The sequence below is a fragment of the Zingiber officinale genome, chromosome 1B, assembly GCF_018446385.1.
Source record: "Zingiber officinale cultivar Zhangliang chromosome 1B, Zo_v1.1, whole genome shotgun sequence".
Lineage (NCBI taxonomy): Eukaryota > Viridiplantae > Streptophyta > Magnoliopsida > Zingiberales > Zingiberaceae > Zingiber > Zingiber officinale.
The window spans coordinates 152,942,146-152,962,510 of NC_055986.1; the positions used below are offsets into that span (position 1 = coordinate 152,942,146).

The following is a 20,365-nucleotide window of genomic DNA, read 5'->3' on the forward strand; positions in this document are numbered from 1 at the left end:
AGACAAACTTTAGAGACTTATGTTCACTGACCATATGAGAAAAAACCTCAGACTATTATCAGATACTGATTTAGTTCCAAAGACAGAGTAAATACAAAGGATGACACAAAAGTTATTATCAAAACTGGTAAATAAATGAAAAAAACCTACAATAGCGAAGTCAGAACACGGTACGAAGTCAGAAACGGCAAAGACAGCTGCAATTGCATAGGCACATATTTCGAAAATTAAACACATTTTACATACATTCTTACGGATCTAAAACAGGTTACAAGCACTTGACAATTACAATGTTTCTGCTTCATAAATTGAGAGACTGTTGACAAGCTTAATGCCAGCAAAGATCACAGAGAAAACATAAAAAAAATCAATGGAAGGTTTAGCTGCAGCATTGCATGAAAGGTTTACTGACTCCAGAGAAAATTAAGAAAAGCTTTTGTCACAGCAATCTGAAATTGAAGATTATAAGCTTCAGAGTGAGTGATTAAATTCATAAATCAAAAACACGAGGAGATCTTAAGTATAAAAAGTCATTGATTTACAGTAGCACTCTTACAGCAACAGAGTAACAGATGATGAAATACCATCAAGAGATGAATAAACTAAAATGGAGATCTTAAGTATAAATGCTTATGAAAAACCATATGAGTGGAATAAAATACCAAAGAAATCTAAAATGAGTGTGTCCAACCTTTTCTTCTGGCACAAAAACATCCTTATATAAGTGATATGCCTCTCTACATTCATCCTCTTTTTGAACTCCTTTTGAACTACCTTCATCTTGAGATTGTGAGTTATAAGTTTCACCATGGAAAACCCAAATAGTGTAAGCAGGATCAAACCCCTTAATAATTAAGTGGTCGTACACTTGGTCAAGTTTCATATACTTTTTATTTTTACAATGCTTGCAAGGACATAAGATTACTTTACGTGTTTTTGCATAGTTCCTAGCTTGTGCAATAAATTTTTTAACCCCTTCTTCATACTCGGGTACAAGCCTTGAAGGTAGATGCATCCATTTCTTATCCATCTCGTGAATAAACCTTTTTCATTTATATGAAATAATTATGAGATTTTATCAAAATATATGTATAAGAAAACATCACATAATAAATAAAAAACCTAAATATAAAAAATTGATTCCTACATCATAATATTTTGTAACGATCCAATTAATAATCATTGACCACAATCTAATATAAAACTAATTACATCTGATGTGAAAAATATAAAGAAGATGTTCATTATATAACTTAGATGACCACAATCTAATATAAAACTAATTAATTGCATCTGATGTGAAAAATATAAAGAAGATGTTCACTATATAACTTAGAATTGAGAAGTGGTCACTGATATAAAGAAGATGTTCACTATATAACTTAGAATTGAGAAGTGGTCACTGTTATATATGTATCCCTTTGCCTATAAATATACCACAAGCCATACAACTCCATTTGAAGAGGTTTCATCCACAGTTTTATTGGGAACAACTGAATCAGGGACCTCATGATGAGCATTCTCTCTAGGTGGAGAGTTATTAAGAAACTCTAAAAATTCATCCAGCAGTATTCCATCAAATTCAAGAAAATCATGGTTGGAAGATGTCTCAATGATAGCAGAGGTCATAGCTTGCTCAGTCATAGGATTGAACAAAGTAGTCTGACAATCTAAGGATTCTGGACCAAGAGGAAAAGAATCTTCAGTAGTTGTGTCATCATCATAATCCTCTTCGTTAAAAGGTGCACCATATTGCTCCCCAATTTTAGGACCTGAACCACTTTTCTAGAAGATTTTGCAGACAACATATGCATCCTAAAAGAATCTAGCATCAACCAATTCCTTGCTTTCTAGTCTGTACTCATACATCATCCAGTCAGTTCTAATGCCTTTTGGAAGCTTTCCTACATGAAAAACCAAAGATTTCCTCATCCCAATGGTAGAAGAGTTGTGAACAACATCTTTATCCTTTCCAGTAGCTTTCTAGTAGCCATTTCCAGTTGTGCGATTTTCTCTAGAGCCATTAGGATATTTTCTATCTCTAGCACAGAAGAAGTACCACTCAAGGTCTTTGTTATGCAATTGAGATTTGCCTGGGAGATCCCAAGGGGCAAATTTGTACAATTCAATTTCAGTAATAGCTTCAAAATGGAAAGGCTTTTAAACAACAAACAGGTTATTAAACAACTAATTCTCTTTCAGAACAACAAACAGGTTAAATAATATTGCTCTTTCTAAGACTAATAACAACAAACAAGTTATGAGCATAGAATTGTACCAGATTGTGTTCCTCGACAGCTCCCTTCTTCTCATTTGACTTCCTAGCTGTCAACATTTCCACAATGATTTCCTTCTTTTTCTTCAGTTCGGTGCGGGGCTTCGTCGGCTTTAGGTAGAGCGCCTGGAAGCCCACCATGGCTCTCAGCAACAACAGCATGCCCTCCACCCCTTTCCACTTGGCTCCATCACTCGCAACATGCTCGCCACTATCTCCATTGTGCTCACACAACCCCTAAGCATCAGCTCTGACTCGAACGTGCTCGGCCTCTCCACCAGTCGATCACATTTGCCTAGTGAAACCCTAACAACAAATCACTCGAGGAACGACGCGCTCGCCGCCACCATCTTCTTGGCTTGCCTCCATGTGTCGTCGAACACAACGAGGTGGACGGAGGACAAGGGAACCCCCTCGGTGGAGAAGAGGGAGAGATCCCTGACGCCGAGGAAGAGGAAGACAACGAAGGGGTGAGGCCTCTTCCCCTGCCTTTAACCCGACCGGCGCTGGCTCCACCATCGTAGCCTTCGTCCTCTACTCATAACGAGAAGGAGGAGGACAACGATAGCGGATGACGAGCGGCCTTTCTTCGACCTCGAGTTCGCTGTCGTTACAGATGACGAGGAAGAGGATGAGTCGGGAGAGAAGAGGGGAGGAGGTGGAGAGGGAATTTAACTTCACTGTGGGCACCGATGGAAGCTACGGTGTGCATCCTCTTCCTCGTAGTCAGTTGGCAGAGGGTTTACGGGCAGAGAGGGTTTGCGGCAGAGAGGGGTTGCAGAAAAATTCGGCGGAAAGAATTTGAGGAAGAAGGAATTTGTTTTTTTTTTTGGAAGGCAAAGGGTCTGTGGGCGGAAAGAATTCATAAAATCTTTAACAAATTCTTTACAGCGTACAAGTAAGTTGCTATTAATATTTAATTTTAATAAATAATATTTATTGATCATGTGTATTTGTTTACGCTGTCATTTATATAATTATAATAATATTAACAGTGCACTCTGTATGCTGTCAATATTAAGTTTTAACAGCGCACTTTATATGCTGTAGAAAAGTTTATTGACAGTGTACTTTTTTTGCACGCCGTCGTTTGTTTAAATATTATACTATTCGTAGCGCACATAATTAGGTGCGCCGTAAAAACTATTATTAACGGCATGCTCTAATTGCACGCCGTTAATGATGTGCTGCGGAAAGTCATATTTGTTGTAGTGTAATTTCAAATCTTCCTCCATATTACATTTCTAATTTTCACTGGGAAAATAAAAAGTTTAAGTTTGAGGAGTTGTATTGGGTTTAGATTAGTTTTTCTCATATTTCTTTTTGTATAATAAAATTTTTCTAGCTGCATCATACATCACATCATGATTGTTTGTTCCATAATGTAAAAATACTAGCACGTTTATTTTAGATTTCATGTGGTTCTTTTGTTATTTATGGTGTTAGTATATTTAATTATCTATCTTTTTATATCCATGATATCATAAAGCGATCAATGTTTTTATTGTAAGAGTTTGAGTGTTGGCCTTGTTTTAAGATCTCTTTACACTTTATCTAGTTTTGATGGTAGATAACTCTAAAAATAGTTATGATTCATAGAACTAGACCAGTACTTGTGTTTCTAAGGTGACTTCTCAATTACATTTTAGTTACTAGATAATCTCGAATCATGGTAACTCACTTGAAAAAATTAAAATTCTTATATTTGTATTTGTGTTAGTGCTACACCTTTAAAGCAAAAAAAAAAAAAATGAATAAGGGATATAAAATTGTTGTAATAAGTAGAAATTAGCAATTTACCCCTTTGAAATTGAGTTAAGTTACTAAGAAATAAATATTATATTTCTCTTGATTCTGAGTAGTCTTTTGAGACCTTGTGTAGTTTCAGAGATATGAACCATGTGAGTAGTAGATAAGTGTCTATCGCCTGGAACATAAGAAACATAATGATATGATGACTTGACTAGAGTTAGAGAGATTGAAACTTGATAGACTTAGGTCACTATTATACTGAGCACATAGAACTATCCATTAGGTCATACTCAAACAACTTTTGTATCTTTCTTACCAATGAAATCATTTGATAGGATTAGATTGACTCACTAGGGATTACGATGCACTATTTAGCACCATGAATCTAGATTACATGTTTTTGCTCGAGGACAAAAAAATTAAAGGTTTAAGTTTGGAGTGTGATATGCATAGATTATATATATTTTTAGGCATTGTTTGACACACATCTACTTATATTTCATGAGTATAATTTATGTTAATTGCATCCTATTCCATTATTATGTAATACTTTCACTCCTTTTGTTCAAAGATCTAATATTTACTTATTTTGATTAATAAAACATAATTTGGAGAGAAAATAGAGTATAAAGGTGCATTGAAGCAACTATTAGGATCGTTCGTACTCGGCTAGAGAGGGGGGTGTGAATAGCCGACCCCAATCTTTCACGTTTCTTCCTACGATTAGGTTAGTACGGCGGAAATACAACGTAGAAAGAAAATAGGAGAAGAAAGACAAACCATATAACGAGGTTCGGAGATGAACTCATACTCCTCGGCGTGTCCGTAAGGTGGACGAAGCCTACCAATCCGTCGGTGGATGAGTCCCCGGAAACACGGCTAATAGATACTCCTTGTGGGTGGAGAAACCTCGCCACAATAACTCGCAACAGCAAGATAGAATACAAGGAATACAAGAAGTAAATACAATGAATGTAATAATACAAGCTTGCCTTCTTGTCGTCGACTGAAGTCCTGGAAGCAACAACTTCACGGACGAATGCCAACAAGCAGCTCAGCCGAAAGAAGCTCACGCGGGGCTTCGGAAGTGAGCTCAACAAAGCTCAGTCGAAGCTGAAACTTCAGCAGCAGAACAGAAGTTCTAAGGAGGAAAAAGAAAGAGTTATTGTGCAGCAGCAGCCCTCGATCCCTTTATACCTGCGAAGAAGAAGAGCAGAGAACTAGCCGTTGCGTCGCAACGGCTAGATTCCTGATCGGTCCATGGACCGATCAGGGAACCTCCTGATCGGTCCACAGACCGATCAGGCTTCGGTCCCTCGTCTGATCGGCGTCTCCTGATCGGTCCACAGACCGATCAGGGAACCTCCTGATCGGTCCATAGACCGATCAGGCTTCGGTTCCTCAGCCACTGATCTATGCCTGATCGGTCTGCCGACCGATCAGGCCATGGGTGGATCGGTCAGCAGACCGATCCATGGCTTTCTTCTCGCGAGGTTGCGTTGCCTCCTGATCGGTCTCCAGACCGATCAGATTACAATCAGTGAGCCACTGATCTGATTCTGATCGGTCACCAGACCGATCAGGGCAAACGCAGTATCAATGGATCGGTCACCAGACCGATCCAAACTTCTCAGCCCTGAACCTAAGGCTTCCACACCAACATCCGGTCAACCTTGACCTGTTGGTACATCATCCCTAGCATCTGGTCACTCCCTTGACCTGCTAGCACTCCCCGCTAAGTGTCCGGTCAATCCCTTTGACCCACTTAGACTTTTCCACACCAGATGTCCGATCATCTCTGATCCATCTGGATTTTCCTCTTCGTGCCAAGTATCCGATCACTCCCTTGATCTACTTGGACTTTCCAACACCAGATGTCCGATCACCCTTGATCCATCTGGATTTTCCCTTGCCTGGCTTCACTCACCAGGACTTTCACCTAGCTTCACTCACTAGGGTTTTCACCTGGCTTCACTCACCAGGATTTCCACACTGCCTAACATCCCTGTTAGGACTTTCTCACTGCCTGGCTTCACTCACCAGGACTTTCCAACTGCCTAACATCCCAGTTAGGACTTTCCCTCGTGCCAAGCTCCCTGCTTGGACTTTTCCCGTGCCAAGCTCCCTGCTTGGACTTCTCCAGTGCCAAGTCTCCATACTTGGACTTTTCGCGTGCCAAGCTCCCTGCTTGGACTTTTCCAGTGCCAAGTCTCCATACTTGGACTTTTCAGGTCAACCAGGTCAACCTTGACCTAGGGTTGCACCAATAATCTCCCAATCATCTATTCTTGTCTCACATCAAGAATAGAACTCTCTCACGAGTGTCAAACATCAACATGCAACTCAACTAGGTCAACCTTGACCTAAGGTTGCACCGACAATCTTCCTAAGTCAAACATCAAAATACAACTCGAGTCAGGTCAACTCGAGTCAGGTCAACCAGGTCAACCTTGACCTAAGGTTGCACCAACAATCTCCCCCTTTTTGATGTTTGACAAAACCATAATCAAGTTAGGTTAATCCGATAACTTAACTTAGGTTTTCCAATGTTCTTCAATGTTCTTCCTTGAACATTATCTAGAACATTCTCCCATTCTCCAACACTAGAACATTCTCCCATTCTCCAACACTCTCCCCCTTTTTGACACACATCAAAAAGAGAGAATCAAGGTCAAGAGTATCCTCCTAATGAAAGTCCCATACCTTTCATTGAAACTCTTAATTTCCCCCTTGATACTAAACTCAACAATCAACTTAGTGATAATCCCATATCACTAATCCTCAAAAAGTCTTAAGGAGTAAAAACTCCCCCTAAAAGTCAACTCCCCCTTGACAATTAGGTAAAACTCCCCCTAAAGGTCAACTCCCCCTTGACCATTGCACCAACAATGTCTTGGAGAGTTTCAAACCTTTAGAAACCCGAAAATCACTCCCAAAAACTGAAATTTCAGACACCTGCTGAAAATCAGAAACTGGCACGCACTAATCGGTCCTCAGACCGATCAGAAGCACCCTGGATCGGTCCCCAGACCGATCAGCCCTCCACCAGATCGCACTCGTGCTACTGGAACTCACTGGATCGGTCTGCAGACCGATCCACAATACTCTGGATCGGTCCGCAGACCGATCAGATCTTCCCTGGATCGGTCCCCGGACCGATCCAGCCACTGAAATCAGAACTTCTGATTTTCAGAAACTCCTAATAAATTCAAGAAAATTCCAAAAATTACGAAACTTTGAGGATACATTCCTCATATCATACACTATCATGGAAAAATAGTTTTCTATGAAAATAGTTTCCATTTTTCAATCTTGATACAAAGTTCAAAAACTTTGAAATAGTTCAAGTTTAACTCAACTTTGTATCACAATGTTCAATGATGAATGCTATCACTAGGAAAGCTTCATCAAGGTTTTTCAAATCAATTTTAAAATGCTTTTAAAACCATTTGAATTTAGGACCATAATCTTAGGGCTAGATGTACATGACTTGTACACAAGCTTTCCCTATGATCCTTAATTTCTTGAATTAGGGTCATCTAGGTACAAGGACTATGCACCTTGATCCTAACTCATGATCCTAATATCTCACACACATCTAAGGTGTATCAAACCACACTCAAGTCAATTTGATGTGAGATATGGATTAAGGTCAACTTAGGCTAAGTTCTCATGCATTTTCTAAACACCAATTTGATCTCAATATCAAATTATATGTTTGTCCTTAAATCAATTTCATTGATTATAATGCAAGAGATGATGACATGGCATATAGTTTGAAAACTTAAATAAAGCATGACATATAAACTAGCCTAAGCATTATCATGACATTTCAAATGATAATAAAACTAAACATGATGTCATGACATGTGAGGGCAAACAATCATGTCAAGATTTAGCATAAATAAATATACCTAGATTACCTATCTAAGTATCCTTAACCACTTTTCTAACCTAAAATTTAACCCTTGATTGCCCTAAAATGCCAAAATCCTAATTTTTGACACTTCTTGAACTCTAGATTAATTCATGCCACTTAAAGATCAAATCTATCCTCAAAACTTGACATGTTTCATTTTTCCTCGAGAGTTCTCTAGATTTTTCCAAATTGTGCCAATTAAAATCATTCTTTTCCATAATAGCACATTTTACTCTTCCAAGGAGTAAATGATAATTCCATTTCATTTTCAAAGATTCACAAAACCTTGAAAATGCTCCTTGAGTGTCAATTTCCTCAAAGTTGGGTTAACTACCCTTCTTATTGGAGTTGACACTCTCTAACCCATTTATGGGGTAGAGAAGATGCTCCTAGGAACCCAATACCTATTTGAGCTCATTGGGTTCACTAAATATTCACTAGGGATGACTTCCCTAGCAACCCTCCTAATGACCCTCTTAGGCTTTGAAGCCTTGGTCATTTGGGTCTCATCAAGGTCAACTATAGGGGTGACTCCCCTTGTAACCTTGGTAATGGTCTTCCTAGCCCTAGGTTTTGCTCCATAATCGAATGAAACATTATGATAAGTGGGCTTGACCAATTGGGACTTAGGTTTGTGACCCAAACCTTTCTTGTCCTTGGACTTGAGTTTTTGACCCCTAGACCCTAGAGTCAAATCCTTAAGAGCCTTTTCTAGAGAGTCAAGTCTTGACCTCAAGACTTGATTTTCTTTCTCTAATACCTCAAGTTTTGATTTATCATTTTTCTTTGAGGTATTCCTAGGCATGTGTCTAGATGATTTGGGATTTCTATCTAGATTTTCCTTAGCCTTATATGAGTTAATTCTAGGGTTAGTATTTCTAGAATTGTTCTTATCTAGGCTAACATGCTTGGCTCCTAAGCACATATATCGATTTCTAGTGTTAACATGCTTATCATTATTGACAATGGCAATAAGACTACTAGCATGCATCCTACTAGAATTGCAAGAATGAACCTTAGAGGATACCTTAGGGTTTGCCTTCGCTTCCCCTTTACACGTGCTTGGTCTTTTGTCCTTGTGAGATTGCCTCCCCCTTGGACATTGACTCCTATAGTGTCCCCGTTGCTTGCATTGGAAGCACACCACGTGCTCCTTGCCCTTGCGTTTTGGGACTCCGACTTCCTTGATCTTTGGCGCCGGTGGAGTCTTCTTAGTCTTCTTTGGACATTTACTTTTGTAATGTCCAAATTCCCTACACTCAAAACACATTATATGCAATTTACTTGAACTTAAGGTGTTTGAGTTACCTAGGGTCGAGGATGGATGGATGCTCTCTTCTTCATCCCTCCCGGAGGTAGAAGCTTCTTCTTCGTGCTCCGATATTGAAGAAGAACTCACCTCCTCTTCTTCTTTAGATGTTGAGTAGCCCTCAACTTCTAATTCCTTACCTCCACGATGTGAGCTACTTGGCTCACTAGGCTCCTCTTCATGGCTTGAAGTGGGGCTCTCCTCATGGAGTTTGGCCAAGTTGTTCCACAACTCCTTGGCATTATTGTATCCACCTATCCTACACAACACATCATTAGGTAAAGAGAATTCAATGATTTTCGTTACCTCATCATTGATGGTTGATTGGTGGATTTGCTCCTTCGTCCACTCCTTCTTCTTGATAGGTTTTCCTTCCTCATCCATCGGAGGGGAAAACCCTTCTTGTACACAAAACCAATTTAACATATTAGTCCTAAGAAAATACATCATCCTTACCTTCCAATATGTGAAGTTGTCGTGAGACTCGTAGAAGGGTTGAATGGTGACATCTTCTCCATAGAGATCCATCTCTAGCCCGTGCTCCCCCGGGTGTTGATCCGTCGAAGAACGGCCTCGCTCTGATACCACTTGTTAGGATCGTTCGTACTCGGCTAGAGAGGGGGGTGTGAATAGCCGACCCCAATCTTTCGCGTTTCTTCCTACGATTAGGTTAGTGCGGCGGAAATACAACGTAGAAAGAAAATAGGAGAAGAAAGACAAACCATATAACGAGGTTCGGAGATGAACTCCTACTCCTCGGCGTGTCCGTAAGGTGGACGAAGCCTACCAATCCGTCGGTGGATGAGTCCCCGGAAACCCGGCTAATAGATACTCCTTGTGGGTGGAGAAACCTCGCCACAATAACTCGCAACAGCAAGATAGAATACAAGGAATACAAGAAGTAAATACAATGAATGTAACAATACAAGCTTGCCTTCTTGTCGTCGACTGAAGTCCTGGAAGCAACAACTTCACGGACGAATGCCAACAAGCAGCTCAGCCGGGAGAAGCTCACGCGGGGCTTCGGAAGTGAGCTCAACAAAGCTCAGTCGAAGCTGAAACTTCAGCAGCAGAACAGAAGTTCTAAGGAGGAAAAAGAAAGAGTTTTTTTTGTGCAGCAGCAGCCCTCGACCCCTTTATACCTGCGAAGAAGACAGCGAAGAAACTAGCCGTTGCGTCGCAACGGCTAGAACCCTGATCGGTCTGTGGACCGATCAGGGAACCTCTGATCGGTCCACGACCGATCAGCCGATCCCTCGTCGATGGCGTCTCGATCGGTCCATAGACCGATCGAGAACCTCGATCGGTCCATAGACCGATCGGGCTTCGGTTCTTGATGATCAGTCGATCGGTCCGCCGACCGATCAATGAGCAGGTGGATCAGACCGATCCATGGCTTTCTTCTCGCGAGGTTGCGTTGCCTCGATCGGTCTCGGGCCGCATCGATCGATGAGTCATCGATCGATTACGATCGGTCACTGGACCGATCGAGGGAACGCGATATCACCGGATCGGTCACCGGACCGATCCAAATCTTCGCCCTAAACCTAAGGCTTCCACACCAACATCCGGTCAACCTTGACCTGTTGGTACATCATCCCTAGTATCTGGTCACTTCCTTGACCTGCTAGCACTCCCCGCTAAGTGTCCGGTCAATCCCTTTGACCCACTTAGACTTTTCCACACCAGATGTCCGATCATCTCTGATCCATCTGGATTTTCCTCTTCGTGCCAAGTATCCGATCACTCCCTTGATCTACTTGGACTTTCCAACACCAGATGTCCGATCACCCTTGATCCATCTGGATTTTCCCTTGCCTGGCTTCACTCACCAGGACTTTCACCTAGCTTCACTCACTAGGGTTTTCACCTGGCTTCACTCACCAGGATTTCCACACTGCCTAACATCCCTGTTAGGACTTTCTCACTGCCTGGCTTCACTCACCAGGACTTTCCAACTGCCTAACATCCCAGTTAGGACTTTCCCACTACCTGGCTTCACTCACCAGGACTTTCCAACTGCCTAACATCCCAGTTAGGACTTTCCCACTGCCTGGCTTCACTCACTAGGACTTTCCAACTGCCTAACATCCCAGTTAGGACTTTCCCTCGTGCCAAGCTCCCTGCTTGGACTTTTCCCGTGCCAAGCTCCCTGCTTGGACTTCTCCAGTGCCAAGTCTCCATACTTGGACTTTTCGCGTACCAAGCTCCCTGCTTGGACTTTTCCAGTGCCAAGTCTCCATACTTGGACTTTTCAGGTCAACCAGGTCAACCTTGACCTAGGGTTGCACCAATAATCTCCCAATCATCTATTCTTGTCTCACATCAAGAATAGAACTCTCTCACGAGTGTCAAACATCAACATGCAACTCAACTAGGTCAACCTTGACCTAAGGTTGCACCGACAATCTTCCTAAGTCAAACATCAAAATACAACTCGAGTCAGGTCAACTCGAGTCAGGTCAATCAGGTCAACCTTGACCTAAGGTTGCACCAACAGCAACATTGGAAGATCAACAACTAGGTTTATGCCCCTTGGCACGACCGTGTGCCTCCCCCATAGAGTTGCACACTGGCAAGTCATACTCTGAGGCACGATCATGCCCCCTGCAGAGAGAACCACGATAGGGTCGTACCTACCAGTAATGGCAGTTACCTTCTTCTAGAGAGTGCCACGGCAGAGCCATGCCTCCTACTCATAGAAAGGGACACAACTCGACCATGTTGTCCCCTTTCATAGTCTACACTTCCTAGTCATGCCATATGTCACCACCATACACGCTAAGGGCAGGAGGTTGTACCCCTCCTCTATATAAGGGGATTTTCTCTCATTAGGTCACATCTTTAGTTTGGGGCTCTGCTCCCATTCCTTGGGGAAGAGTTTTCCCTCTAGGGGAAAGCCTAGAAGCTTCATCTTTGCCTCTTTGCCCAATCTGCCGATCTTCAGAGCAAGGAAGCATCCCGAAAACATCGACAATCTCCTTGATAAGCATTTCTTCTTCTTTATCTTGTGTTTAGATTGTAAGAATGTTTATTTTGTGTCTTTGGTTTGTAAATCCTTCGCAATGGAGTAGTTCTCTGATTCTTAGGATATAAGGAGTAGTTATGATGTATTGTTATGTATGAACTATGTATTTGATTATTTTATTGTTCAATGATATGTTTATGACTTATTATGTCTTGTACAGGTTTACTGAAATATGTGTATAGTGTATGCATGTGGATTATGGTAGATTGGTTACCTTGTAGAGGAGAAGCACTAGATTATATGACTATGGGGTCATGTGACAAGGGTCATCCCTTTAGTGGACATTCTAAAATGATCCTCTTGCAAGGAGACCAATTATCTATAAAGGAATATCTAATTAGAGTTTAGAGGACTTTTCTCAAATTAATGTCAGGAAATGACTTGTGTAATCTAGAGATTGTATGACCGAGGGCCCTGTGATAGATGATATCCTTTAACCATACTTTCTAGGTTATCTATTTTACTTAATTGTATTAATCTACCATTAGGAAGTACATTAGACAACTCTAGAGATTGCATGACCGAGGGACCCTCGGGTATCCCTTTAACTGTACCTTTTAGGGTTGCTTCTTAACTTAATGGAGTTAGAACTTGGGTAAACTCTCTGGTATGATCTTTGTGGAGTTGTACTAAACTTTAGTTAAATGTCCTACAATTTTTTTTTTGATGAAGAGGTAATTAGATATCACCAAAAAACACATATAGGCCAATGGTAAGGTCAGTCCCAATCACATCACGTCCGAACAACTGTCAGATCAATGTGGGTACTCGTCTTACCATCTAGTAGATGATGTCATACCCTAAGGCAGTGCACCATCTAGTTAAATGTCCTACAAGAGTGTAAGTATGGAGGAAAGTGTTGGGATCCTTCGTACTCGGCTAGAGAGGGGGGTGTGAATAGCCGCCCCAAATCGATCGCGTTTCTTCCTACGATTAGGTTAGCGCAGCGGAAAATACAACAAAGAAACGAAAGAGAAGAAAATCAAACCTTAACACAGCGATGTACGAGGTTCGGAGATGATACTCCTACTCCTCGGCGTGTCCGTAAGGTGGACGAGCCCTATCAATCCGTCGGTGGATGAGTCCCCGGAGAACCGGCTAATATCAACTCCTTGTGGGTGGAGAAACCTCGCCACAATCACTTGCAACAGCAAGCTAAGAGTACAAGAGAATAGCAAGAACAAAATGAATGTAAAACAAACAAGCTTGCCTCCTCGTCGACTGAGGTCCCGGATGAAGTAGCAACTCCACGGACAGATGCAACAGCAGCGATCCAGTCTGGGAAGCTCACGCGAAGCTTCAAGACGTTGAGCTCGAGCTCAGCAAAGCTCAAGCACAGCAGCACTTAGGGACAGGAAGAAGGAAGAAGAAGAAGCGAAGTCCTGTAGAAGCCCTCAGCCCCTTTATACCTGCGAAGAAGAAACAGTGAAGAAACTAGCCGTTGCATCGCAACTAGAACATCGATCGGCACCGATCGCCCCAGGCGCGTGAAGCTTCGTTTGTCACCGATCGGTCCCGCATCGATCGGTGTCGCGATCGAAGCCCCGATCGGCTGCGGACCGATCGAGGAACCACCGATCGGTCCATAGACCGATCGCCCCTTCTCTGATCCCCGTCGCTTCCTCCGATAACATCGCTGATAGGTCGGCAGACCGATCCACGGTTTTCTTCTCGCAAGGTTGCGTTGCCTCGATCGGTCTCCGCATCGATCGATTGAGCCATCGATCTAAGTCGATCGGTCACCGCACCGATCGTGGCAAACGAAGATCACCGGATCGGTCACGACCGATCCAACTCCTCGTTTAGAGTGCCCTCTCTAACCTAGTTCGGAGAACGAGCTACCGAGCCCTCTCCGACTCCATATGCCAAGCTTCACTCACTTGGACTTCTCAACACCAGATGTCCGATCACCCTTGATCCATCTGGATTTTCCCTTGCCCGACTTCACTCACCAGGACTTTCACCTAGCTTCACTCACTAGGGTTTTCACCTGGCTTCACTCACCAGGATTTCCACAACTGCCTGGCTTCACTCACCAGGACTTTCACCTTTCACCTAGCTTCACTCACTAGGATTTTCACCTGGCTTCACTCACCAGGATTTCCACACTGCCTAACATCCCAGTTAGGACTTTCTCATTCACCTAGCTTCACTCACTAGGATTTTCACCTGGCTTCACTCACCAGGATTTTCCCGAATGCCTGGCTTCACTCACCAGGACTTTCACCTTCACCTAGCTTCACTCACTAGGATTTTTCCCCGTGCCAAACTCCCTGTTTGGACTTTCCCCGTGCCAAGTCTTCATACTTGGACTTTTCGCGTGCCAAGCTCCCTGCTTGGACTTTTCCGTGCCAAGTCCCCATACTTGGACTTTTCCAGTGCCAAGTCTCCATACTTGGACTTTTCCCGAATCAGGTCAACCAGGTCAACCTTGACCTACGGTTGCACCAATAATCTCCCAAACATCTATTCTTGTCCCATATCAAGAATAGAACTCTCTCACGAGTGTCAAACATCAACATGCAACTCAACTAGGTCAACCTTGACCTAAGGTTGCATCAATAATCTTCCCAAGTCAAACATCAAAATACAACTCGAGTCACGTCAACTCGAGTCGGGTCAACCAGGTCAACCTTGACCTAAGGTTGCACCAACAATCTCCCCCTTTTTGATGTTTGACAAAACCATAATCAAGTTAGGTTAACCCGATAACCTAACTTAGGTTTTCAATCATCTTCCAATGTCCAATGTTCTTTCCTTGAACATTCTCTGGACATTCTCCCCTTAGGTTAACCCAATAACCTAACTTGGGTTCTCCAATAATTCTCCCCCTTTTTGACACACATCAAAAAGAATTCCAATGTTCTTCCTTGAACATTCCTTGACATTCTTTCCCTAACTTAGGTTAACCCGATAACCTGACTTGGGTTTTCTGATAATTCTCCAATGAACACTCTCCCCTTTTTGACACACATCAAAAAGAACAAGGAGGGTATCAAGGTCAAGAGTTTCTTCCTAATGAAAGTCTCATACCTTTCATTTGAAACTCTTAATTTCCTCCTTGATACTAAACTCAACAATCAACTTAGTGATAATCTCATATCACTAATCCTTAAAAGTCTTTTGGAGTAAAAACTCCCCCTAAAAGTCAACTCCCCCTTGACAATTAGGTAAAACTCCCCCTCAAGGTCAACTCCCCCTTGACCATTGCACCAACAATGTCTTAGAGAGTTCCAAACCTTTAGAACTCCAAAAACACCACTTCCATAACTGAAATTTCAGACACCAGCTGAAAAATCAGAAATTCGACACGCCCTGATCGGTCCCCAGACCGATCAGCCCTTCACCAGATCGCACTCGTGCTACTGGAACTCACTGGATCGGTCTGCAGACCGATCCACAATACTCTGGATCAGTCCGCAGACCGATCAGATCTTCCCTGGATCGGTCCCCGGACCGATCCAGCCACTGAAATCAGAACTTCTGATTTCCCCTTCCGGAAAATCAGAAACTCCTAATAAATTCAAGAAAATTCCAAAAATTACGAAACTTTGAGGATACATTCCTCATATCATACACTATCATGGAAAAATAGTTTTCTATGAAAATAACTTCCATTTTTCAATCTTGATACAAAGTTCAAAAACTTTGAAATAGTTCAAGTTTAACTCAACTTTGTATCACAATGTTCAATGATGAATGCTATCACTAGGAAAGCTTCATCAAGGTTTTTCAAATCAATTTTAAAATACTTTTAAAACCATTTGAATTTAGGACCATAATCTTAGGGCTAGATGTACATGACTTGTACACAAGCTTTCCCTATGATCCTTAATTTCTTGAATTAGGGTCATCTAGGTACAAGGACAATGCACCTTGATCCTAACTCATTATCCTAATATCTCACACACATCTAAGGTGTATCAAACCACATTCAAGTCAATTTGATGTGAGATATGGATTAAGGTCAACTTAGGCTAAGTTCTCATGCATTTTCTAAACACAAATTTGATCTCAATATCAAAATGTGTTTTTCATCCTTAAATCAATTTCATTGATCATTAATGCAAGAGATGATGACATGACATAAATTAATAACATAAGTGAAAGCATGTGCCAATGTCATGATGTCATGGCATAAAGTTTGAAACGAAACTAACACATGACATATAGATAACCTAAGCATTATCATGACATTTCAAATGATAATAAAATAAGTATGATGTCATGGCATGGCATATGGCAACCAATCATGGGAAGTTAGCACAAATAAAATACCTAAATTCCCTATCTAAGTATCCTTAGCCTTAGCTAACTTATAATCTAACCCTAGATTGCCCATATATCCCTTAGAGAAAACCAAAATCCCAATTATGGTATTTCTCTAGGTTTTCTTAAATTGTGCCAAATAAGATTGAAATCGATATTTTTCAAATATGGCACAATTTACTCTTTTAAGGAGTAACTAGTAATTCTATTTCATTTTCAAAGGTTAACAAAACCTTGAAAATGCTCCTTGAGTGTCAATTTCCTCAAAGTTGGGTTAACTACCCTTCTTATTGGAGTTGACACTCTCTAACCCATCTATGGGGTAGAGAAGATGCTCCTAGGAACCCAATACCTATTAGAGCTCATTGGGTTCACTAAATATTCACTAGGGATAACTTCCCTAGCAACCCTCCTAATGACCCTCTTAGGCTTTGAAGCCTTGGTCATTTGGGTCTCATCAAGGTCAACTATAGGGGTGACTCCCCTTGTAACCTTGGTAATGGTCTTCCTAGCCCTAGGTTTTGTTCCATAATCGAATGGAACATTGTGATAAGTGGGCTTGACCATTTGGGACTTAGGTTTGTGACCCAAACCCTTTTTGTCCTTGGACATTGGTTTTTGACCCTTAAACCCTAGAGATGACTTCTCCATGTTTTTAAGAGCCTTTTCTAAATTATCAAGTCTTGACCTCAAGACTTGATTCTCCTTCTCTAGTACCTCAATTTTTGATTTGTCATTTTTCTTTGAGGCATTCCTAGGCATGTGTCTAGTTGATTTGGGGTTCCTACCTAGGTTCTCCTTAACCTTAGATGAGGTAATTCTAGGGTTGGCTTTCCTAGTGTTATCCTTATCTAGGCTCACATGTTTGGCACCTAAGCATGTGTATCGATTTCTAATGTTATCATGCTTATCATTATTGACTAGTGCAATAAAATTTCTAGCATGCATCTTACTAGTATTGCACGAATGAGACTTAAATGATACCTTAGGGTTTGCCTTAGCTCCCCCTATAGAAGTGCTCGGTCTCTTGCCCTTGTGAGGTTGCCTCCCCCTCGGACAATGACTCCGATAATGTCCCCTTCGCTTGCATTGGAAGCATACCACGTGCTCCTTGCCTTTGCGTGTCGGGACTCCGGCTCCCTTGACTTTTGGTGCCGGTGGAGTCTTCCTAACCCTCCTTGGACACTTACTCTTGTAGTGCCCATGTTTCCTACACTCAAAACACATTATGTGTAATTTGCTTGAAATCACAGTGTTTGAGTTACCTAGGGTTGTGGATGGAGATGAGCTTTCTTCTTCAACCCTTCCGGAGGTGGAAACTTCTTCTTCTTGCTCCGAACTTGAGCAAGAGGAACTCTCCTCCTCTTCTTCCTTGGATGTTGAGTAGCCCTCAACTCCCAATTTGCTCCCTCCATGATGTGAGCTACTTGGCTCACTAGGCTCCTCTTCATGGCTTGAAGTGAAGCTCTCCTCATGGTACTTGGCCAAGTTATCCCACAATTCCTTGGCATTGTTGTATTTACCTATCTTACACAAAATATTAGTAGGTAATGAAAATTCAATTGTTTTAGTTACCTCATTGTTGATCGTGGATTGGTGGACTTGTTCCTTCGTCCACTTGTTCTTCTCTAGAGGCTCTCCTTCTTTATCCATTGGAGGAGAAAACCCTTCTTGTACACAAAACCAGTTCAACATATTAGTCCTAAGAAAATACATCATCCTTACCTTCCAATATGTGAAGTTGTCGTTGTAGAAGGGTGGAATCGTGATGTCTTCTCCGAATTGATCCATCTCTAGCTTTGCTCCCACGGGTGTTGATCCGATGAAGAGCGGCCTCGCTCTGATACCACTTGTTGGGATCCTTCGTACTCGGCTAGAGAGGGGGGGTGTGAATAGCCCCAAACGATCACGTTTCTTCCTACGATTAGGTTAGCGCAGCGGAAAATACAACAAAGAAACGAAAGAGAAGAAAATCAAACCTTAACACAGCGATGTACGAGGTTCGGAGATGATACTCCTACTCCTCGGCGTGTCCGTAAGGTGGACGAGCCCTATCAATCCGTCGGTGGATGAGTCCCCAGAGAACCGGCTAATATCAACTCCTTGTGGGTGGAGAAACCTCGCCACAATCACTTGCAACAGCAAGCTAAGAGTACAAGAGAATAGCAAGAACAAAATGAATGTAAAACAAACAAGCTTGCCTCCTCGTCGACTGAGGTCCCGGATGAAGTAGCAACTCCACGGACAGATGCAACAGCAAGCCAGTCGAGAAAACTGTCGGGGAAGCTCACGCGAAGCTTCAGCAGCAGTTGAGCTCAGCAAAGCTCGGAGCACCAGAAGAAGCAGAAGCTTCAGGCAGGAGAGAACTTCCAGAAGGAAGAAGAAGAAGCAGAAGTCCTGTAGAAGCCCTCAGCCCCTTTATACCTGCGAAGAAGAAACAGCGAAGAAACTAGCCGTTGCATCGCAACGGCTAGAACACTGATCGCACCGATCGGCCTAAGCGCGAAGCTTTTTGTCACCGATCGGTCCCCGCACCGATCAGGTGTCGCGATCAAGCCCCGATCGGTGCGTGGACCGATCAGGGAACCACCGATCGGTCCATAGACCGATCAGGCTTCGCCCTCGCCATCGATCTCTTCCCGATCGGCCCGCCGACCGATCAAATGGGTGGGTCAGCAGACCGATCCACGGTTTCTTCTCGCAAGGTTGCGTTGCCTCGATCGGTCTCCGCATCGATCGATTGCAACCGTGAGCCATCGATCTAATTCGATCGGTCACCGACCGAGGCAAACGCAGTATCACCGGATCGGTCACCAGACCGATCCAACTCCTCGGTTTAGAGTGCCCTCTCTAACCTAGTTCGGAGAACGAGCTACCGAGCCCTCTCCGACTCCATATGCCAAGCTTCACTCACTTGGACTTCTCAACACCAGATGTCCGATCACCCTTGATCCATCTGGATTTTCCCTTGCCCGACTTCACTCACGGGACTTCACCTTCTCACCACTAGGTTTCCTCACCCTTCACTCACCAGATTTCCCCTTGCCCGGCTTCACTCACCAGGACTTTCACCTTTCACCTAGCTTCACTCACTAGGATTTTCACCTGGCTTCACTCACCAGGATTTCCACACTGCCTAACATCCCAGTTAGGACTTTCTCATTCACCTAGCTTCACTCACTAGGATTTTCACCTGGCTTCACTCACCAGGATTTCCCCGAATGCCTGGCTTCACTCACCAGGACTTTCACCTTCACCTAGCTTCACTCACTAGGATTTTTCCCCGTGCCAAACTCCCTGTTTGGACTTTCCCCGTGCCAAGTCTTCATACTTGGACTTTTCGCGTGCCAAGCTCCCTGCTTGGACTTTTCCGTGCCAAGTCCCCATACTTGGACTTTTCCAGTGCCAAGTCTCCATACTTGGACTTTTCCCGAATCAGGTCAACCAGGTCAACCTTGACCTACGGTTGCACCAATAATCTCCCAAACATCTATTCTTGTCCCATATCAAGAATAGAACTCTCTCACGAGTGTCAAACATCAACATGCAACTCAACTAGGTCAACCTTGACCTAAGGTTGCATCAATAATCTTCCCAAGTCAAACATCAAAATACAACTCGAGTCACGTCAACTCGAGTCGGGTCAACCAGGTCAACCTTGACCTAAGGTTGCACCAACAATCTCCCCCTTTTTGATGTTTGACAAAACCATAATCAAGTTAGGTTAACCCGATAACCTAACTTAGGTTTTCAATCATCTTCCAATGTCCAATGTTCTTTCCTTGAACATTCTCTGGACATTCTCCCCTTAGG

At 42.7% G+C, this 20,365-nt stretch overlaps 1 pseudogene; it reads right to left on the bottom strand.

The window, feature by feature from the left end:
• Positions 1 to 1,425: 1,425 nt before the first annotated feature.
• LOC122043463 lies at positions 1,426 to 2,416 on the bottom strand (annotated as a pseudogene).
• Between the last annotated feature and the right edge of the window lie 17,949 nt (positions 2,417 to 20,365).